This window comes from Macaca mulatta, chromosome X, assembly GCF_049350105.2.
Source record: "Macaca mulatta isolate MMU2019108-1 chromosome X, T2T-MMU8v2.0, whole genome shotgun sequence".
NCBI classification, from domain to species: domain Eukaryota; kingdom Metazoa; phylum Chordata; class Mammalia; order Primates; family Cercopithecidae; genus Macaca; species Macaca mulatta.
In genome coordinates, this window is record NC_133426.1 from 28988898 (window position 1) to 29002500 (window position 13603).

A 13603-nucleotide genomic window follows, 5' to 3' on the forward strand; every position below is an offset into this window, starting at 1 on the left:
CTTTGTTTTCAGATAATATCATTGACTTTGCAGAAAACCGTAAAGAATTGGCAAAACATCAGCAGCAACAACAACTACAAAACACCTGGAACATTTCCCTCTGATCCTAGACAGAAAAGGTTCTCCACCTTTAAGGACTCATGTGATTCAGTTGAGACCACTGAGATAATCCGCGATAATCTCCTCATCTCAAATTCTCAACCTTAATCACATCTGCATAGTCCCTTTTACCATGTAAATTTGCATGTTCACAGGTTGCCAGGATTAGAATATGAACATTTTTGCAAAGGGCTTTGTTTTTACCTACTTTATCCAGTTAGTTACTTCCATTTAAAAAACTTATTTATGTCATATAACACTTGCTATTTGCGAGGCGTTATACTAGGTGATATTTAATATTTAAAATATCTATGAAATTAGTGATATCGGCCTTAGAAACATAGATGGAGGGGTTGGTCACAACTCATTATTTAATGTAAGTAACTTATATTTGTGTTTTTATATAATTATTCTCTGAAATATTCTTATTCAAGAAGATTATTCATTCAGCATTAGGAAAATATTTTGTTTATCTTTAAATTTAACTGGAACTATAATATTTTAGAAGTGGGCCATCACTTTTTAAACTCTTAAAAAGTCATAGTTAATTAACACCCTCATATGGGTCTTTGATTATCACTTTAATAAAATCTCCATTTATAGCTAAGAGCAATATGCATCACATGTAATGTAAACCTGTATTAATAGATCAGATGAAATACTATTTTCTAATTGTAAGAGTTAATTACTCTGACATTTCCACAATAAATATTCATAGAAATTGATTCATTTGGGATATATACATCGCTCTCTCTCTGTCTTTCTCTCTCTCTCTCTCTCTCTCTGACACACACACACACACACACACACCCGCCCCCTCACACACACACTTCTTTCTTTGCTTCTTGCCTGGCTGTAAATGGCTGTTTTTCCATACCCCGTCATGAGCCTAAAGGGAAGCATTTGTATATTTCAGTCTCCTAAGAAAGCATTTTGAAATATTCATTTAACAAAATTGAACAATATCAATGACTTCAAAATTAGCAATGGCAGAAAATAAGTAGTAATTAATAGCAGTGGAAGGATTAAAATGTGTTAAGATTAAGTTAAACATGTCGTTGAATCACTGTAAGAGACTACTGATTTCAGAGCCTCCTAGTGTTTGATATTACTCTGACTTGATGCTGTGGGATTATATTTCTGAAATAAATAGTTCTTAGTTCTGAGGTTATACTGAAGGACATGTTCAGGAAGAGCTTTCCTTTCTTACTGCCTAGTTATACCCTTAGGCAAAGAAGCAAGTTATTTTGAAGGTACACTGTAAAATAGAAGAATCGGCAGTCTGGGATATGTATAGTTTCACATTTCATGTTTATAGATGTAAAAGTATTATGTTAATTATAGAATAGCACGTTTTATTTATTTATTTATTTATTTATTTATTTATTGAGACGGAGTCTTGTTCCGTTGCCCAGGCTGGTGCTGGAGTGCAGTGGCATAATCTCAGCTCACTGCATTCTCTGCCTCCTGGGTTCAAGCAATTCTCCTGCCTCAGTCTCCCAAGTAGCTGGAACTACAAGTGCCCACCCCCACACCTGGCTACTTTTTGTACTTTTAGTAGAGTCGGGGTTTCACCATGTTGGGCAGGCTGGTCTCGAACTCCTGATCTTAAGTGATCCACCCACCTCGGCCTCCCAAAGTGTTGGGATTACACCCGGCCCAATAGCACATTTTAAAGTGAATTTATGTTCAGAGAATATGAATAGAAAGATTTCTTGAAGTTTCAACCAGGTTTTAGAGGGGAACTTTGTAAACAGATTAAATAAAATTTGATGATTAAAATATATTCAGTTAATATGTATTAAAATATTCAACTGTAAATTATGGCTAAGGCTTCCCTCTAATAAATGGTATTATGATGAAATCTGTAGTAAACTGTGGGCAATGTATATGGATGTGATTTTAAAATCGTGAGATAGCTCATTACTATTGGCTATGTTATTACAGCATGATTTTTTTCCCTTATAATATGCCAATCAAGAGTAACTATGTTCTATTAAAAAGAGAAAATGTGGTGTTTTAAAAGAGATAAACCTGATATATTTTAAAAAATGTTTAAGGTTTCCTCTGGAGCTGCAGTGCCCAATATGGTAGCCACTGGCCACATGTGGCTGTTGAGTACTTGAAGTGTGGCTAGTAAACTGATACATGTTGTTAGTGTGAACACACACTACATTTCAAAGACTTCATATCAAACGGTAAAATATTTTATTATTAATTTTAATATTGATTGCATGTTGAAATGGTAATATTTCAGATAGAGAGTGTTACATATGCAGATTATTAAAATTAAATTTAAGGTCTTTTTCACCTAGTTTAATGTGGCTACTAGAGCATTTTAAAATTATACATGTGGTTCACATTTGTGGCCTGCATCTTATTTGTGATGGACACTGTTGTTCTAAACTTCCCTAATTACTGAGACATTTCCCTTCATCACTTTTTGGGGTTAAGTTTTCATTTGTAAGTTAATGGTAAAACGCACAAGTAAAGGAAATATACTTAAAAGACATGGTGAAAGATCAAAGTATGAAATTCAGCATTTTCAAAATTCCTCATTTAATTTAATGCTTGAGTGAATCTTTGGAAAATAATTGATCCAGAGGATATTTACAAATAGTCCATCATCAAAAATAAAGAGGGGTATAGAAGGTACTAGAGTTCTATGTATAAGAGTCTGCCCTTTGGCCTATTCTATTATACTCAGAAAAGTCTGTGTCACTGATGTATAGTATTTATCCCAGGCAATTATTTGCTCTATTAGAATCCCCTATGGAAAAGTGAATTGATTGAAAAGATTTGGCAAAGAGTTAACTATCTACTTTGATTTTTAAGAACATGTGAAAGCTAACTTACTCTAATCACTCTGTGGCCATAAAAAAGACTCTGCATTCAACCTCCAGAATCTACATCCAACAAGAAGACTTGGTGAAAAGGATTGGCAAAAAGAATGCAGGTGCTGGCAAGGGTTTGTAAGTGGACCAATGAATTGGCGTTTGAAATTGTTAAATCTTGTAAAATGAATCATTGAGACTGGAAGGTCAATATAATTGGCAAGCCATGTGTCACCTTTTTCTTGGGAGAAAAACACATCATTTTCATAAAAAAGTATAAAGCCTGTACAACAATAAGAAAGTAATGTTAAAACAAACCTTACAGTGACATTAAATAGAAACGTATTTATAGTAATGGATTTGGTACTGAATAATAATTAGGCTAATAGGATAAATTGCTCACAAATGGTACATTTGGGCAAGAATAGTGTATTGTTCACTAATGTTTCTACAAAACTTAATCTAATGCCCATTATTTTGTGGAACAGAAAAATGAATTAACGATTAATGTCATATATACATAAACTAGCTATCAACAAGACAAGCTAGGGATTAGAGAAGACAGGGAAAGAGGAAGTAATTCTGATGCCTCTAAATATGACCAAGATTTATTCTTCACTCCTTTTAGTGTTTTCAACATTAATTCCTATAGTGTTCTCTTTCCTTCTCAAACCAGACTTAGTTTTAAAGCAGCTTGGGCTGTGTAGCATATTTTTATAAAATGGTCCTCTGCACCATTTCTAAGAATCATGGGTCAAATTAGGCTGCTGTTCTAACACTGATAATTAGATCCACCTCCTACCAAAATCTGTAGTTAATTGGTAGAAATTCAAGCTTTGTATATTTTGGTTGTTAAAAGCGTCACATGAAGAAAGTACAAAGGCTGTCCTAAGTAAATGACTTCAAGATTGACTTTTAAAGCCTTTTCGTTACTCAGACAAAGTAATGGCCAGCTTAACATATGCCTCCAGATGAATTGGTTGTTGTGTTCATCGTTATTGTATTATACATTCCCCTGGAAACTGCAGATGACAAGGGTGTATTTTATTCTGAATGTTGTGTAAGGCACACTGCATTTTGAAAGAATTTAGTAATGTTAGGATAAATGTGTATGAGAAATATGTTTGAATAGATTCAGTAGGTCTATTCACAAGTCCCTTTTTCACCATTTGCTCTTTGGAATCAAGTTTGGGATGTTCCATGCATGGTCATCTCACCGTAGGATATGGAACATCAAGAGTTTAAGAAACTGGGGTTTTTGTTTTGACTGCCATCATTTTGCTTTGTATTACTTGATAAGGAATAGAAGGGGAGGCAGGTATTAGATCAAGCAAAGAAGTACCCAGTAAGAAATACCTTTCAAGAAAGTATAAAGAATTTATTTTAAATAAATTTCTGAAATAGTTAAAAAAAAAAAAAAGGGAGAGATGAATTAGGTGAGGTAAGTCAAACAAGGTGGCTGAGGGTTTAGATTTTGGAAAGTCACAACATAACCTTTTACAACTGAAATACATTATCTGTACAATGTGGATAATTGCACTTATGTATTGGTGGTGTTGAAAGAATTAAATGGTATAATACATTTAATTCACTTAATAGAGTGCCTGACATATATTATCAGATTGTTGTTAGAGTGGCTGCTTCAAAGAATAGCTAATTTTACAGTATAGTATCGTGGACACAGACTGTCAAAAGCCAACAGAATAATTTTAAATTCAACTTTTTTCCACATATGGCTTTGTGAGTTGAGTGCATACTTTAGTCAAAAATATGTTTTCACAGAGTGATAATTTCTAGGGGTGATTAAAAGTTTGATTATAACCACTCTTGGGTTTCATAATCTAAAAACATTTTCAGAAAGTCTGTGATTAATTTTTCCCATTTAAAATTTTATTCTCAATAATGTGCAGCATTAAATATAATTAGAATTTCACAAGGCATCTTGGGAGTTACACTCTCACATATTAAACTATACAGGAAAAGTTAAATTTCATAGCTGGTCAAGACCTCAGAGCAAAATAAAAAGATAAGAAGATAGTGCAGTGTGGTTCATGGTCCTTTAAAGATCTTTTAATGTGGTGGGTTATTTTCTAATGAATGCAAGTAACACATTGAATGCCCACCTATGAACAGAACCGAAATTAACAATTTAGAAATGTGAAAGTTCCATAAAATTAAACTTTTACTTTCGCCATTTTTCACAGGGTCATTTGTTGGTAAAATTATCTCCTGTGTTTGCTTCTTGTCTTACTACATCAGTCACCTGTGAATTTAAATTAGAGGCATTTTGAAAATATAATTAGTAAGTCATTGCTTGGACCTATTGAGTAGTGAATTTATATTTTTATAGTACCTCAGCTATAGTGTGAAACACTGAATAATTCATTTCTCACATGAAATAGGCACATTACAAATATCTAGCAAATTGTAATTCTGGGTAAGAGTACTTCAAAGATGAAGAACAATAGTTAAACTGTACCTTTGGTCATGCATGGCAATATGTAATTACCATCTGCAGGTTCTCAAGATCAACTTAATCTCTAGTATGTAATTCAAATGCCTGTTGAACTGTACAGTATAATACATGGATAAACAATCCAAATGACTCATTTTATAAGTAGGTACCACTCTTTATAAACAGAGTGTTTTATAACAGCTTGCTGTTGGTGGTGGTGGTGGTGGTTTTGTTCTCCTCCTATTTCTTATTCTTTATTATTGTCATCATCTATACTTACTAGATACAGGAAAAATGCTTTTACAAAAATTACCCAATTCAATGGTGCTGAAACTCTTGAGACGTCAAAATCCCCTGGATGGCATGTCAAAACACGCTGTATGGTACTTGCCTCAGAATTTTTGATTCAGCAGATATAATGTGGAACCTTTGGATTTGCATACGTATCAAGTTCCCAGATGATGCTGATGCTGCTGGTCCAGGGACCACGCTTTGAGAGTCCCTGCTCTTGTAAATGCTTCTTTGTTTCCTTATCTAGCCCTTCTTCTGTCTTTTTAATGCTAATTATGCCCAAAAGTGTAGTAGTACTGCACTTTGCCTCTTTGCACACCAATCTCTGTGGACAGTCTCGTCCTCATGTGTGGCTACTCACAAATATAAATCAGCAGCCCTAATCTCTTTTTGAGTGTCAGACTAATATATCAACTGCCTACAGCACACCTCCACATGGAAATCCTCCAGGCTCTTTCAATTTAATATCTGTCCAGACACGGTGGCTCACGTCTGTAATCTCAGAACGTTTGGATTCTGAGGCGGGTGGATCACGAGGTCAGGAGTTCAAGACCAGCCTGGCCACGATGGTGAAACCCCATCTCTACTAAAAGTACAAAAGAAAAAAAATAGCCATGCGTGGTGATGGACGCCTGTAATCGGAACTACTCAGGAGGTTGAGGCAGAGAATTGGTCGAACCCGGGAGGTGGAGGTTGCAATGAGCCAATATTGCGCCACTACACTCCAGCCTGGGAGTCAGAGTGAGACTCCATCATAAAAAAAACAAATAAATAAATAACATGGCCAAATTGCATCTCTTACTTCAACCCACATAAAGATTGTTGCAATCAAGAATTGTCACATTTTCATGAGGAGCATATTTTTATGGTCTTAAAGGATCCCCCTACAAATTACTTATTAGTTGCTTAGGAAAAATAATAACTACACATTGAGTAAATTTAAGAACATCTTGGAGAAGGAGATAAAAAATATCATCACCAAGGAGGGGCAAATGAACATCATGTAATGCCCTAAGAGATATCCATTACCTCATTGCTCTTTAAGCATGATCCAAACCCGTGGCCTACCATGTAAACCTCCTCCTTTCCCAGCCTCACTTCTCAATTCACATCTCACAGTCAGCTTTACAGTTTTTCCAGTACACCTGAGTATTTCAGAACATGCCATATTCTCTCTTGCTTTAGGATCTTTATTCCTGCTATTTCCATTGCTTGGCTCGCCTTGCCTCCTCCCCAAGCACCTTCTGTCTCTTTGACTAGTGAAAACCCATGGTCCTTCAAGATTAAAATTAATATTATCTTTTCAGAGAAACCTTCCATGCTGATTCCCCTTTCATGAGTGGTTTAACAGCTCTGTCCTGCTTAGGGCCTCCTAGCACTTACCTCGTTTTTTTTTTTTTTATAATTTCTTACTTGCTTCTGTATTTCCTGGCTTGCCTCTGAGTTCCTGAAAGGTGGGAATTTTATTATTCACCATTGTTTCCTCAGTTCTTAGAATAGCGTTAATTAAGATACATTTTCTTAATGAATGGATGGATAGATGGATGGATAGATGGGTGGATAGAAAAAGTTGAAAATGTCATGCATTTTTAATAAACACATTAAGTGTTTATTTTTATTTGGTAGAAAACTGATTGAGGAAATGAATAATAATGTTTAATTTTATATTTGGTTCTCAGCCTTGGATAAAGACTATTGAATATGTTTGGTATTAATCTCATTTGCAATTCAAAACCACCATGTGTAGGGACGTTTAGAAAATTTTGAGAAAATAATATTTTTAATTTTACATAGAATCTTTGTTTTGTTTTGTTTTTTGTTTGTTTGTTTGTTTCTTTTTTTGAAATGGAGTTTCACTCTTGTTGTCCAGGCTGGAGTGCAATGGCATAATGTAGGCTCACCGCACCTCTGCCTCCTGGGTTCACGCAGTTCTCCTGCCTCAGCCTCCCAAGTATTTGGGATTACAGGCATGTGCCACCATGCCTGGCTAATTTTGTATTTTTAGTAAAGACAGAATTTGTCCATTTTGGTCAGGCTGGTCTCGAACTCCTGACCTCAGGTTATCCCTCTGCCTCAGCCTCCCAAAGTTCGGGGATTAAAGGCATGAGCCACCATGCCCAGTCTACATAGAATCAGTTTACATCATTGTTTTAGATATGAATATTTACTAATCTATTATATTTAGTATCAATCATAAATGCTTAAACTCACAATTTTTTGTTTTTATGTGTGAGAAAATTTAAAAAACAAAGACTAAAGGTATACGTATAACAAAACTTTATCTCTAAATACTGAAATTAATCTTCTCTTTGTATTTTTTTTTCTTTTTGTTGTTTTTTGAGACGGAGTCTCACTCTGTTGCCCAGGCTGGAGTGCAGTGGCATGATCTTTGTTCACTGCAAGCTCCGCCTCCTGGGTTCACACCATTCTCCTGCCTCAGCCTCCCAAGTAGCTGGGACTACAGGCGCCCACCACCACGCCCGGCTAATTTTTTGTATTTTTAGTACAGATGGGGTTTCACCATGTTAGCCAGGATGGTCTCGATCTCCTGACGTCCTGATCCGCCCACCTCGGCCTCCCAAAGTGCTGGGATTACAGGTGTGAGCCACTGCACCCAGCCTTCTTTTTGTATTTTTTAACTTTTCTAAATTAATGTGAATTAACTGTATATGCAGAAATAAAGTAAAATTTTTACATAGCCAATATTTACTGTGAATGTGGTTTTCTAAAGAACCCCCATATTTTCTGTTTTTGAAAGGAAGATTTTGGGTTTTTCAGTCCTTTTCTGAGCAACTATCATTACGTTTTTGACTGTAAAGTGAACTGATACACAAAAGTCTTGGGAGCAATTTACTACCCACCCCTAGCTCTGGTATTCTTACCAGGGATGATACAAAGACACTACCTTTGCTTCAAGCTATTGTGTTTACAAGCATAAGAGAAAAACAATATGTTTATGGTATTAATTACCCAGTATTCAGCAGTACATTCCTTTGATTTTTGTGTAGAAATGCTAACATATCACAAGGGGGAAAGTGTTCACTGTTTTGTATTGGCATTTCAAAACTTTTTATGTGTCATTTATAATTGTGAGAGTAAATCTGTAGTTGGCTTCTTAAAAATTCCTGATTACATTGGTTCTTTATCCACACTTATTTATGTTGATCCAATGACAAAGAGTTGTTAATGACTCAAGGCATTTTAACTTACTTATTGACAAGGTAAGAAAATAGCCAAAATACAGGTATTACGCATTTCTTATTCAACTCAGTAAGTTCACTGTTCACTTAGCCAAACATTCTCCAATTGAAGAACTCCAAGCTAGTTTACTCTTCATATGACTATATTGCGCATTTCCTTCCTTTTAATTGCTCCACTTAATAGTGAAGTTCAGTGATTATTTCAGCATTATGATGGATCTTCTTGGACTAAGATACAAAATGTACAGTTCAGTTTGGTATTTGCCATCATAAATGGCCCAGATTAGCTGGTCCTTCCCCTATCACTGGAGAGGAGTAAGAGCAGCTGGAACCCTGAAACCCAGTGAGTACTAGTTTTCTTTCTCTCTCCCACTTTGTTCCCCTTTATCTCCTTTGCTTACTTCCAGTTTTAAAAATTACTTACCTGTCTAAACATGTTTTAAAATACATTTTATTCTGAAAATGTGACAGGATTCAGAATATGGATTTTTTTAGTCAAACTTGCCACTTTGGTGATAGTTGGGGATTGTGGCTGATTTGTCCAATGTATATTACCATTGGAGTCTGTGATAATTAAGAGCAGTGTTGGACTGTGGTCATGTCAGACACTGCAGAGAAGAAAACAGTGTTTTACATGCATCTTCAGCTACTGTATGATGTGTTACTGCATTTCACACTACATATGGTAGCCCAGTGCCAACTCACTGCAGTAAATCTCAGTGCTAGGCTCTTGCCATTTGTCATAGTAACGGAAAAACACGTGCAGTTTTCCATTTTATTGAATGAATTTGAATTCATGGAGGACATCAGATTGTGCTCACTCTCTAGTTTATATGCCTGTGTGTATATATATATATGTATATATATACACACACATATATATGTGTGTATATATGTGTGTATTATATGTATATATATGTGTGTGTGTGTGTGTGTGTGTGTGTGTATATATATATATATATATGCTGGCAATACCAATAAGCTGACCATCCCAGGCAGACTAATGAAATATCTTATCTAATATTTTGGAATTGTGATTATTTCTGTTTCTCTTTACCTTAACTTAGGGTACTACATCTGATCACCACCCCTCTAAATTATAGAGAGGAGTATTTTTGGCTCATGTTCTCATTAATTTAAAGGTTCTAAATTTTTTTGCAGAGGAAAGGAAATCCTAACTGGTGGCTGTTTTGACCTATCCATTTAACCAGTAATGCACCACAATTAGCACTTCTGGGACTATTCTGGACCTCCTACCTTGAATAGGGTTTACATGGCATTGCCTTAAGGATATGTAGTCTTTCTATTCCTCTATATCAGTGGCTCTCAAATTTGACAGGTGTCAATCACCTGGGGAACTTGGTAAAAGTACAAAACCCTGATTCTATCTTACTCCAGTGAGTCTGGCCATTTCTGATATGCACTAAAGTTTGAGAACCACTGCTCTAGACACTAAAACAAATTAAAATAAAAAAGCATATGATTTGACCCAGGTAGAAACGCAGACAGCATTGAGTTATCCAATCGGCCCACTATCCCCATGCCCCAGGCTACTTTTTCTGAACTCCCTCCTGCTTTATGGCTTTACTTGAGGGCTACGTTATAAGAAACAGTTCTCCCAGTATCTGTGAACTGCAAATCACAGATCTCTCAAAATAGAATGATTTCTGTAAGTCTGATGTCAAAATTAATTTGGGGGTAAGTTTAAGAAAATATGTTATTCTTGTAGTGTATATATTTTTATGTGTAAGTACAGAACTATTAATAAGCTTAACTCTAGGGTGCTGCCCTAAAGCCTGCTAGGGCCGTTTCAAAATATTTGGAATGCATACTGAATTAGCTTCCAAAATCCAAAAAAGTCCCCTTTAATAAACATCTGAATCTCAAAGATTTCAGATTAAAATTATAAACATTGCGCTTAATAATACAGTCATGTGCCACATAATGACATTTTGGTTAATGATGGACCACATATTTGACTGTGGTCTGATAAGATTATAACAGAGCTGAAAAATTCCTATTGCCTAATGACATCATATTTTCTATAATGTCATAGTGTAATACGTTACCTTTTCTATGTTTAGATACACAAATAATTACTATTGTGTTACAATTGCCTATAGTATTCAGCAAAGTCACATGCAGTATAGGTTTGTGGCCTAGAAACAAATAGGTTATACCATATAGCCTAGATGTGTAGTAGACTCTACCATCTAGATTTGTGTAAGTACACTCTGTGATGTTTGCACAACAATGAAATTGCCTAAGGATGCATTTCTCGGAATGTATCCCTGTTATTAAGTGATGCATGATTGTGGTGTGCTTCTGGAGAAATGGCTTGTTTTTATCTTGTAGACATTGAAAATGACTTGACAGATGATACTGTAAAGCTCTAAGCCGGGCTTTTGTCTTCCCTTGATCAAAAGCTCTCTGACGTTATTCTACCTTCATCTTTTTTCTTGGTATCTTCCTACCTTTTTATTGGTATTATTATTATCATTTATAATGATTTTGCTGAGTGCATTTACTCATTGACTTTTTAGATTTTTTTTAATGTGTGTAAACTAATTGCTTCTTCATTTAGTTGGATATATAGGATGATAAAAAGAGATAAATACATTATTTGTCCTAGGGCATTGTCTGGGGGAGATTTAGCATAGCTGTCCTCAATTGTCTCTTTCTTTCTCGCCATAATAAAATAACCTCTATTGTGGGTATAATTTTTCAAAAGGACTTAGTGTAATAAGTATACATTTTTGGCTAGGTCAGATTTCTAATAGTTGGCAGCCCAGGTATTAGCAACCTCATCATATTCTACTTCCCTGAATAAGAATTCTCTAGGAGTATCTATCTACCAAAAACACTCAAATCCCTACAATCCAAAGAACTCCAGACTTTTAAATTATGTTTCTGATTCTAATCATTATTTCATCAGTAAATGGTTGTATAAAAGTGCCACATCATCTGCAATTTCAGTTTCCCTGGGGGAAACAAGGACCCTGAAGAGAAAGCTTGTACATAGTGTTGCTTTCTTGCTCCAGATCACTGGCTCGGAGCATGGGAGAAGTCAAATAACAAATCACTGAGTTTTGCCTCAGGTCTTAAACTATCAGCCTGGATAGCAAACAAATTTTATTTCAGATTTAAGTAGTTACTATGCTTTAGGGTTTTATTTTTTTTTGTATTAATACAGTTTATTTTAGATCTGTTCTGAGTTTGTACAAAAATTGCACAGAAAGTACATAGAGTTCCCATACACACCTTCATTCTCCGTCCCACAGTTTTCCCTATTAATAACATCTTCCATTTGTGTGGTAAATTAGTGACAATTGACGAACTGTTGTAATACAGTTTATTGACATGTTACTATTACCTAAAGTCCATAGTTTATGCTAGGGTTCACTTTTTGTGTTGTACAATTCTATGCATTTTGACAAGTCCATGATGTCATGTGTCACCATTGCAGTGTCATACAGAATAGTTTTATTGCCTTAAAAATTTCCTGTACTCCACTTGTTCATCCCTCCTTCTCCAAACCCCTAACCCCTGGCAACCAATGATCTTTTTACTGTCTCCATAGTTTTGCCTCTCAAGAATGTCATATAGTGAGAATCATAAAGTATATAGCCTTTTCACATTGACTTCCTCCACTTACTGATATCATTTCAATTTCCTTTGTGTCTATTCGTAACTTGATAGCTCATTTCTTTTTATTACTGAATGATATTCCATGGTAAGGACATACCACAGTTTACTTATTCATTAACCTATTGAAACATGGCTTCAACTTTTGGTTGCTTCCAACTTTTGTAAAATATAAATAAAGCTGCTATATATATTTGTGTGCAGGTTTTTCTGTGACAGTGTTTTCAACTCATTTAAGTAAACACTTTAGAGTGTGACAGCTGGATCTTATGGGAAGAATATATTCAGTTTTATTAAACTCTCTTCCGAAGTGACTGTACCATATTTGTTTCACACCAGCAATGAATAAGGGTCCCTGTTGGTCTATATCCTCTCTGCCAACATTTGGAGTTGTCAGTGGTCAGGATTTTACCCAATCTAATGTGTGCCATGCTTTATTTTTAACATTTAACTACTAGAAAATTTGTGCTCACAGCATTTGTTTCTTCCAATTACTAATGAGTAGCATCATGGTTAAATGGGATCATTGCCTTGCTTCTTTTTCCACCCACCTTAGCTTCCTCCGGAGTTCACTGTTATCTCTTCTCTCAGCAGTTCTGTGGTTGGCTATTCTTGTCTTACCAGTTTGCTGTTATTTCTACCCTCAGTTTCTGTTCTTGCCTGTGCTTCTCTAGTGTCTAGCATAAATCTCTCAGGACTCAAAAAGTGGTATTAATATATCAATGAGTCCAATGTGTTTGCATTTTTCCCAAATGAGCCTCTTCTTTCAGGCTCCTTTGGTAATGTTCTTCTAATTCCTTGGACCTATTACCTACTTTTTATATTGTTATAGAGAATATCAAACATATTCAAATACATAAAGAATGATATACTGGACTAACATATACCTATCACACAGTCCCAGCCGCCAACAACCCACGGCCAGTAGTGCTCCATCCTCTCCCGTTTACTTTTTCCCACTGTTGTATTATTTTAAAATGAATACCAGATATCATATTATTTTACATATTGATATGACCAAAAATATAGAGCGATGACTTCTTTTTCTAACAAACACATAGCATTTTTATCACACCTAA

The 13603-nt window shown here is 35.4% G+C and overlaps 1 protein-coding gene across 1 annotated transcript in view; it reads left to right on the forward strand.

The window, feature by feature from the left end:
• IL1RAPL1 (interleukin 1 receptor accessory protein like 1) overlaps positions 1-13603 on the forward strand; it is a 1400950-nt gene that overhangs the window by 555206 nt on the left and 832141 nt on the right. The window lies entirely within an intron of this gene.